Source organism: Triticum aestivum, chromosome 2A, assembly GCF_018294505.1.
Source record: "Triticum aestivum cultivar Chinese Spring chromosome 2A, IWGSC CS RefSeq v2.1, whole genome shotgun sequence".
NCBI classification, from domain to species: domain Eukaryota; kingdom Viridiplantae; phylum Streptophyta; class Magnoliopsida; order Poales; family Poaceae; genus Triticum; species Triticum aestivum.
Genome location: NC_057797.1, coordinates 336,306,777 through 336,317,015, shown reverse-complemented (window position 1 = coordinate 336,317,015; position 10,239 = coordinate 336,306,777).

Sequence of the window (10,239 nt, the reverse complement as noted above, 5' to 3'; positions counted from 1 at the left end):
CCAACCTGTCAACCGCCGGTGGCCACCAGGGGCAACTTTGGGCTGGCCTATCAGAAGTTTGGACAATCCGGTGCGCCCTGAGAACGAGATATGTGCAGCTCCTATCGAGATTTGTCGGCACATTCGGGCGGCTTTGCTGGTCTTGTTTTACCATTATCAAAATGTCTTGTAACCGGGATTCTGAGTCTGATCGGATCTTCCTGGGAGAAGGAATATCCTTCATTGACCGTGAGAGCTTGTGATGGGCTAAGTTGGGACACCCCTGCAGGGTTTTTGAACTTTCGAAAGTCGTGCCCGCGGTTACGGGTAGATGGGAATTTGTTAATGTCCGGTTGTAGAGAACTTGACACTTAACTTAATTAAAATGAATCAACCGCGTGGGTAGCCGTGATGGTCTCTTCTCAGCGGAGTCCGGGAAGTGAACATGGTTCTTGTGTTATGCTTGAACGTAAGTAGTTTCAGGATCACTTCTAGCTTCTCGACCGTTGCGTTGCTTCTCTTCTCGCTCTTATTTTCGTATGGTAGCCACCATATATGCTAGTGCTTGCTGCAGATCCACCTCACTACCCTTTCTTACCCATAAGCTTAAATAGTCTTGATCTCATGGGTGTGAGATTGCTGAGTCCTCGTGACTCACAGATACTTCCAAACAGTTGTAGGTGCCGATGATACCAGTGCAGGTGACGCAATCCAGCTCAAGTGGGAGCTCGATGAAGATCGTGTTCGTTGTGTTGTTTCATTTCTAGTTGATCAGTAGTGGAGACCAGTTGGGACGATTGGGGATCTAGCAATTGGGGTTTTCTTCTTTTATTTGGTTCTGTAGTCGGACCTTGATTGTATTTTGGATGATGTAATGCTATGTTTATGTATTGTGTGAAGTGGCGATTGTAAGCCAACTCTTTTTCCCTTTCTTATTCAGTACATGGGATGTGTAAAGATTACCCCTCTTACGACATGCCTACCATGTGGTTATGCCTCTAAGTCGTGCCCCGACACGTGGGAGATATAGCCGCATCGTGGGTGTTACAAGTTGGTAATCAGAGCCTTCCCCGTCTTAGGAGCCCCCTGCTTGATCGAATCGCTGACGTTGTTGAGTCTAGAACAAAATGTTTTGAGTCTTAGGATTATATATATCGGAGAGTAGGATTCTTTTTACTCCCCAGTCCCTTCGTCGCTCTGGTGAGGCCTCCTGACGTAGAGTTTTGACTCTTCTCTCCTCAAATTTCATGAATTTTTTTTAGGATCACGCGGGTATCTTGGAATCATTCCAATGGTTTTGTGATGAGAACATTGTTCATGGTGCCTCCTGACATTTAGGGGTTGTGGTAGTGTCCCGGGGAGTTGAGCTCCGAGGTGTTGTCATCACAATTTTATCGTTGCAGTTCTGGAATACCTGAGTTTTGCCGACATCGAAAATATCTTTTATGCAGTTGTTGGTGAGATAACATTGACGCCACCCAGTACTAGGGCGGGTGTCGGTGTCAAAACCGGCGGATCTCGGGTAGGGGGTCCCGAACTGTGCGTCTAAGGCGGATGGTAATAGGAGGTAGGGGACACGATGTTTACCCAGGTCCGGGCCCTCTTCATGGAGGTAATACCCTACGTCTTGCTTGATTGTTCTTGATGATATGAGTATTACAAGAGTTGATCTACCACGAGATCGTAGAGGCTAAACCCTAGAAGCTAGCCTATGCTATGATTGTATGTTGTCCTACGGACTAAAACCCTCCGGTTTATATAGACACCGGAGGGGGCTAGAGTTACACAAGGTCGGTTACAAGGGAGGAGATATACATATCCATATTGCCTAGCTTTCCTTCCACGCCAAGGAGAGTCCCATCCGGACACGAGACGAAGTCTTCAATCTTGTATCTTCATAGTCCAATAGTCCGGCCAAAGGATATAGTCCGGCTGTCCGGAGACCCTCTAATCCAGGACTCCCTCAGTAGCCCCAGAACCAGGCTTCAATGCCGATGAGTCCGGCGCGCAGTATTGTCTTCGGCATTGCAAGGCGGGTTCTTGTCCAAATCCCAAATATCTTCAAAGTAGTGTCTGGCTCCCATAAATGTTAGACTCCTTGGTTTCTGCGCCCAATAAGGGCCATCTTCCACGTGTCAAGCGAATGCGAGGAGCTAGGGCGTTTTTACATTCGCCCCCCCCCCTAGCGAGGTAAATAAATTGTCTATTAAAGGGATGGGGATTCTTAGATCCAATCCACACCATCCTCCCACGGCGAGAATCCATCGGAGTGCGCTCGGATAAAAATCCATTCCATCATGGCCGACCACCGCAGCTCCTCCTCCCACCCCCGTAGCCCTAAGCCCGGTGATTGGGAGAGGTGTTCCATCCTACACAGCCGATTAGTAGAGTTGCAGACCCAGGGATTTCTCCTTCCAGCGTATATGGTCACCGTCCGAGCCGGGCTCGCCACCTATAATGGCGGGGAACAAGCGGAGAGCTTCCCAGTCCCTCTAAGGGGGAGCGGGTATGCCTTGTCCCTTACTTACCTAGGGGACTCGGATTTCCAATTCATCCGTTACTCCGTGGGCTCCTAGAGTTTTACGGCCTCCAACTGCATAATTTTTCTTCTTTTCATAGTGCCTAATAGGTATGTTATAGTATGCAGCAAGGCGTGAAGCATAGACGCCTCCAAAGATGGGGCCCTTTGTATGGTTCAGACTTAACCGTTTGGCAATAATACCGCCCATACTAACAGAGTCGTCATGGAATAAACCATGGAACAAAATAATAATATCAGGAACACTATGGTTTCCACAGTTTCCGTGACCAATTAAGCAACAACTAGCAAATATTGCAAAGTAGAGTAAAACAGGAAAATGTATGCTAGTGATTCTTTCATCGGAAACTTTCCTAGTTTCCCCTACAGTGGTAGTGTCAATAAACCCGTCCACATCTCTACGATGTGGTTCCTCTAAGCTACCCTCGAAAGGTATTTTGCAAACCCCGCAAAATTCATCTAGTGACATCTTCTTAACCACATCATATATATGAAACTCTACTGAAGGAGGTGATTCCTCAGGATAATAGTAGAAGTTTTGCACAAAAGTATTGGTGAGTAAGAGATACTATTCGCGTTGGTCGCGGAGGAAGTCGGTGAGGCCTGCATTCTTAGCCAATTCATAAAAATCATCATAAATCCCGACTGCTCTCAAGAAATCATCGGAAGGCCATTCACACGGCCGAACCTCCGCGGTGCGAGGCAGATTATATTTGGGCCTCTCTACTTCTTCATTTTTCTTTTCCTTCGAGCTTCGGCTCGATGAACCCCTCAAAAATCTCTTCATTATTTTCTAAAAAAATCTAAAAAAAATAGTAACTTCAAATAAAAGTGAACCAAGCTCAACAAAATTGATAGAAACTACTCCTACAAGTGCCTAGAGCATACATCATGCATTAGAACTACTTGGAACCATATAAATTTGACATGCAAGCTCAAGAACATGGTCACCTAGGCAGCACAAATTTGCAATGAATAAAGCACTAGAACAAAAACTAATTGGACCAATGGAGGAGTCACAAACCAAGGAACAATCCCCAAAAGCAGTTTTGTGAGAGGTGCTTTGAGCAAGGAGATCAAAAACCGTAGCAAAATGAGCTAGAACTCGTGCTTGAGCTGGATGGTGATTTTTTTTGGGAGGAAGAAGTGTGTGGGTGCAGGAATAAGTGGAGGGGAGCCACCGTGGGCCATGAGGCAGGGGGCGCACCCAGGGGGTGGGCGCACTGTGGACCCACGTGGCCAGGTGCTTGCTCCCCCTACTGTGTTCTCAGTGCCAGATATTCTCAAATATTCTAGAAAAAATCATATTTAAATTTCAAGGCATTTGGAGAACTTTTGTTTTTGGGGTATTTTTATATTGCATGGATAATTCAGAAAACAGACAGAAATTACTATTTTTTCCTTATTTAATATAAATAACAGAAAGTAAAAAGAGGGTACAGAGAGTTGTGTTTTCTAAATTCATCCATCTCATGCTCATCAAAAGGAATCCACTAACAAGGTTGATCATGTCTTGTTAACAAACTCATTTCGAGTAACATGGAACCGGAGAATTTTCGAATAACACTAGGTTACCTCAACGGGGATATGCACATCCCCAACAATAAGAATATCATATTTCTTCTTCATAGTAGGAAGAGGAAATTCAAAACCTCCAAAAATAATCGATGGATTTTTTCTAATAGAATTGATATTGTGGACTTGAGGTTGTTTCCTTAGAAAGTGTACCGTATGCTCATTACCATTAACATGAAAAGTGACATTGCCCTTGTTGCAATCAATAACAACCCCTGCAGTATTCAAAAAAGGTCTTCCAAGAATAATAGACATACTATCGTCCTCGGGAATATCAAGAATAACAAAGTCCGTTAAAATAGTAACATTTGCAACTACAACAGGCACATCCTCACAAATACCGATAGGTCTAGCAGTTGATTTATCAGCCATTTGCAAAGATATTTCAGTAGGTGTCAACTTATTCAAATCAAGTCTACGATATAAAGAGAGAGGCATAACACTAACACCGGCTCCAAGATCACATAAAGCAGTTTTAACATAGTTTCTTTTAATGGAGCATGGTATAGTTGGTACTCTGGGATCTCCTAGTTTCTTATGTATTCCACTCTTAAAAGTATAATTAGCAAGCATGGTGGAAATTTCAGCTTCCGATATCTTTATTTTATTAGTAACAATATATTTCATGTACTTAGCATAAGGATTCATTTTAAGCATATCAGTCAAACGCATACGCAAAAAGATAGGTCTAATCATTTCAGCAAAGCGCTCAAAATCCTCATCATCCTTTTTCTTGGATGGCTTAGGAGGAAAAGGCATGGGTTTCTGAACCCAAGGCTCTCTTTCCTTACCGTGTTTCTTATCAACAAAGTCTTTCTTATCATAACGTTGATTCTTTGATTGTGGGTTATCAAGATCAACAGCAGGTTCAATTTCTATATCATTATCATTACTAGGTTGAGCATCAACATGGACATCATCATTAACATTATCACTAGTTTCATGTTCATTACCAGATTGTGTTTCAGCATCAGAAATAGAGATATCATTGGGATTCTCAGGTGTGTCAATAACGGATTCACTAGAAGCATGCAAAGTCCTATCATTTTTCTTTTTTTTCCTTTTAGAAGGACTAGGTGCATCTATATTATTTCTCTGAGAATCTTGCTCAATTCTCTTAGGGTGGCCTTCAGGATACAAAGGTTCCTCTGTCATTTTACCACCTCTAGTCATAACTCTAACAGCATTATCATTTTTCTTACTATTTAATTCATTGAGAAAATCATTCTGAGCTTTAAGTACTTGTTCTACTTGAGTGGTAACCATAGAAGCATGTTTACTAATGAGTTTAAGTTCACCTTTAACTCTAGACATATAATCACCCAAGTGTTCAATCATATAAGTATTTTGTTTCAATTGTCTACCAAAATAAGCATTGAAGTCTTCTTGCTTAACCATAAAGTTATCAAACTCATCCAAACATTGGCTAGCAAACTTAGTAGGAGGGATTTCAGCTTTCTCAAATCTATAGAGAGAATTTACCTTTACGACCTATGTCGGGTTATCAAGACCATGTGTTTCTTCAGTAGGTGATGGATTAAAACCATATATTTCTTCAACATGCGGTAAATTAAGACCATGTATTTCTTCAATAGGAGGTAAATTCTTAACATCTTCAGCTTTAATACCCTTTTCTTTCATGGATTTCTTTGCCTCTTGCATATCTTCAGGACTGAGAAATAGAACACCTCTTTTCTTTGGAGTTGGTTTATGAATAGGCTCAGGAGCTGGCTCAGGAAGCGTCCAATTATTTTCATTTGTCAACATATTATTCAATATAATTTCGTCTTCATCCGGTGTTCTTTCCATGAAAACAGAACCAGCACAACTATCCAGGTAATCTCTAGAAGCATCGGTTAGTCCATTATAAAAGATATCAAGTATTTCATTTTTCTTAAGAGGGTGATCAGGCAAAGCATTAAGTAATTGGAGAAGCCTCCCCCAAGCTTGTGGGAGACTCTCTTCTTCAATTTGCACAAAATTATATATATCCCTTAAGGCAGCTTGTTTCTTATGAACAGGGAAATATTTAGCAGAGAAGTAATAAATCATATCCTGGGGACTACGCACACAACCAGGATCAAGAGAATTAAACCATATCTTAGCATCACCCTTTAATGAGAACAGAAATATTTTAAGGATATAAAAGTAGTGAGTTCTCTCATCATTAGTGAACAGGCTGGTTATATCATTTAATTTAGTAAGATGTGCCACAACAGTTTCAGATTCATAGCCATAAAAAGGATCAGATTCAACCAAAGTAATTATATCAGGATCAATAGAGAATTCATAATCCTTATCAGTAACAAAGATAGGTGAAGTAGCATAAGCAGGATCATATTTCATTCTAGCATTCAGAGTTTTTTGTTTAATCTTAGCTAATAATTTCTTAAGAGCACTTCTATCATTGCATGCAAGAAAGTCTCTTTTAGTTTCTTCATCCATAACATAGCCCTCGGGCACAACATGCAATTCATATTTATTAGGAGAGCCTTCATCATCACTTTCATCAATATTATCAGTTTCAATAATTTCATTCTCTCTAGCCCTAGCAAGTTGTTCATCAAGAAATTCACCAAGTGGCACAGTAGTATCTAGCATAGAAGTAGTTTCATCATAAGTATCATGCATAGCAGAGGTGGCATCATCAATAATATGCGACATATCAGAATTAATAGCAGAAGCAGGTTTAGGTGTCGCAAGCTTACTCAAAACAGAAGGTGAATCAAGTGCAGAGCTAGATGGCAGTTCCTTACCACCCCTCGTAGTTGAGGGATAAATTTTTGTTTTCGCGTCTTTCAAGTTCTTCATAGTGACCAGCATATATAAATCCCAAGTGACTCAAAGAATAGAGCTATGCTCCCCGGCAACGGCGCCAGAAAATAGTCTTGATAACCCACAAGTATAGGGGATCACAACAGTTTTCAAGGGTAGAGTATTCAACCCAAATTTATTGATTCGACACAAGGGGAGCCAAAGAATATTCTCAAGTATTAGCAGCTGAGTTGTCAATTCAACCACACATGGATAACTTAATATCCATAGCAAAGTATTTAGTAGCAAAGTAATATGATAGTAGTGGTAACGGCGGTAAAAGGTAATGGTAGCAAAAGTAATATTTTTGGTATTTTGTAGTGATGATAACAATAGCAACGGAAAAGTAAATAAGCGAAGAACAATATATGGAAAGCTCGTAGGAGGCAATGGATCGGTGATAGAGAATTATGCTGGATGCGATCGATCATGTAACAGTCATAACCTAGGGTGACACAGAACTAAGTCCAATTCATCAATGCCATGTAGGCATGTATTCTGAGTATAGTCATATGTGCTTATGGAAAAGAACTCGCATGACATCTTTTGTCCTACCCTCCCATGGCAGCGGGGTCCTAGTGCAAACTAAGGGATATTAAGGCCTCCTTCTAATAGAGTACCGGACCAAAGCATTAGCACATAGTGAATACATGAACTCCTCAAACTACGGTCATCACCGGGAGTGGTCCTGATTATTGACACTTCGGGGTTGCCGGACCATAACACATAGTAGGTGACTATAGACTTGCAACATAGGATCAAGAACTCACATATATTCGTGAAAACATAATAGGTTTGGATCTGAAATCATGGCACTCGGGCCCTAGTGACAAGCATTAAGCATAGCAAAGTCATAGCAACAACAATCTCAGAACATAGTGGATACTAGGGATCAAACCCTAACAAAACTAACTCGATTACATGATAAATCTCATCCAACCCATCACCGTCCAGCAAGCCTGCGATGGAATTACTCACGCACGGCGGTGAGCATCATGAAATTGGTGATGGAGGAAGGTTGATGATGACGATGGCGATGGATTCCCCTCTCCGGGGCCCCGAATGGACTCCAGATCAGCCCTCTCAAGAGTGTTTAGGGCTTGGCGGCAGCTCCGTACTGTAAAACGCAATGAATCCTTCTCCTTTGTTTTTTTCTCCCTGAACACGAATATATGGAGTCAAGGTTGAGGTCAATGGAGCTCCAGGGGGCCCACGAGGCAGGGGGCGCGCCCCCACCCTCATGGCTAGGGTGTGGGCCCCCTGGCCTTGATTCTTTGCCAGTATTTTTTATTATTTCCAAAAATAATCTCCATGGAGTTTTAGGTCATTCCAAGAACTTTTGTTTCTGCACATAAATAACACCATGGCAATTCTGCTGAAAACAGCGTCAGACCGGGTTAGTTCCATTGAAATCATGCAAGTTAGAGTCCAAAACAAGGGCAAAAGTGTTTGGAAAAGTAGATACAACAGAGACATATCACGGACCCTCAAGAACAAATGAATTTGACTACTGGCCAACAAGTTGTGCAGTTCTAGGATGACCAAACCCTTTGATGCTCTAGCATGTATGGGTATGGATATTCTGAACCTCACATATGCCATCTCATCTTATGCATTGCTATCCCAAATTCACATATGCAGTATCACTATTATAATTTGTTTAAGCTTACAATTATGAATCATTTTTGTTTGTTGTACATTCACCACTGTCTTTGCCCAGCCTGAAGCTTTGATCTGAATTAGCAGAAGTAACATGTTGCAGGTAAGGTGCTCTTAGTGTAATTTATATAGTCAGTACGAGATGGTTCTGTGAGATATATGTACATAATGGGTAATTTCATCACGACATGAAACCTGGTAATTTGGTGGAATATATATGCCCCAATACCTATATATGAATTTTTTTAAAGATAATTTTTTCTTTCAGAAAATATGTTGGTGACGACTGACGAATGGTGTTGTTAAAATTGTTGACTTTGGGACGGCAACAGAAGTATGTTTCGGTCCTCCTTACACAGATTATATTTCCATCGGGGTGACTTTCTGTATGAAAAGGCCATTTTACTCTTTTGTGTATATGTACCAAAAAGGCTAAAACTGACCTGTTGTTTCAAGGTATCGGGCTCAAGAGGTGCTGCTGCAAGCTTCAGCTTACACACCTATATATTTTGCATGACAATCGTATTTAAAGATCCATGTACAGATGTGTTTTACTATTTAGTTCTAATATGGTAGTGACAATGTTTTTTGATATATAACCATCTCAACGAGTGACCATCGTGATTATATATTAAAAGGGTTACAATTCTTTATCAGTCATCTCTATATACGAGGTACATCTTTGCCTCCAAAGGGTTACACTTTTTTTTACCTGCACATCTTAAGTTTATGCTGGAAGTTTACCTTTATCAATCATCACTATATCAGGTATATCTTTGCCTCCAAAGGGTTACACTTTTTTGACCTGCACATCTTAAGTTTATGCTAGAAATTTACCTTTATCAATCATCACAATATCAGGTATATCTTTGCACTACAAAAAAAGACACATCCGTGACATTTTGGGCCGAAGGAAAAAAAATTCTGTCATACATATGACACTTCTATGACGATAATTGTGACAAAACCCGGTATCATCATAGATGTGGTGGGCTCCTACTTCTATGACAAAAAATCATGACAGAAAATGGGCTTTTCGTCCTGGGCGGGCTGGAGACGCAGCTGCATGGCATTCTTTGGGCCGTCCATGACGGAAAAAACCATGGTAGAAGCGAGGGTGAGGAAAATTTCGGGGAATTCCCGGTTACGGTGGGAGGTCGGGGGCCAAGCGATGCGCATTTCTCTCGTACACATATGCGTGTGTGTGCGAGGCGTTGGCTCTAACTAAACCCGAGCGAAGCGTTGGGCTCTAACTGAACCCGAGCGATTGCGCTGCAGGCTACGCGTTACTGAACCCGATCGATCGATCGATGGCTGTTAACTGAACCCGATCGAGTGATTCCTTCGCTACTGCTGCTAACTGAAGCCGATCGATGCTGCCTCTGGGATGAACAGTGAGCGGTGGCGTTGCCTCTGGATGAACAGGACCCCGTGGTGTGGTGGAGGGTTGGATGAACAGTAGACGGTGGAGGGGTGCCCGTGGAGGGGTGGTTGAACAGGACCCCGTGGTGTGCAGGGCTGGATGAACAGTAGACGGTGGAGGGGTGCCCGTGGAGGGGTGGTTGAACAGTAGCCGGTGGAGTAGCGCGCAGTGGAGGCTGGATGAACAGGAGCCCGTGGAGGCTGGAGGAGGTCGACGGTGGAGATGAACAGTATCCCGTGGAGTCCTGTTT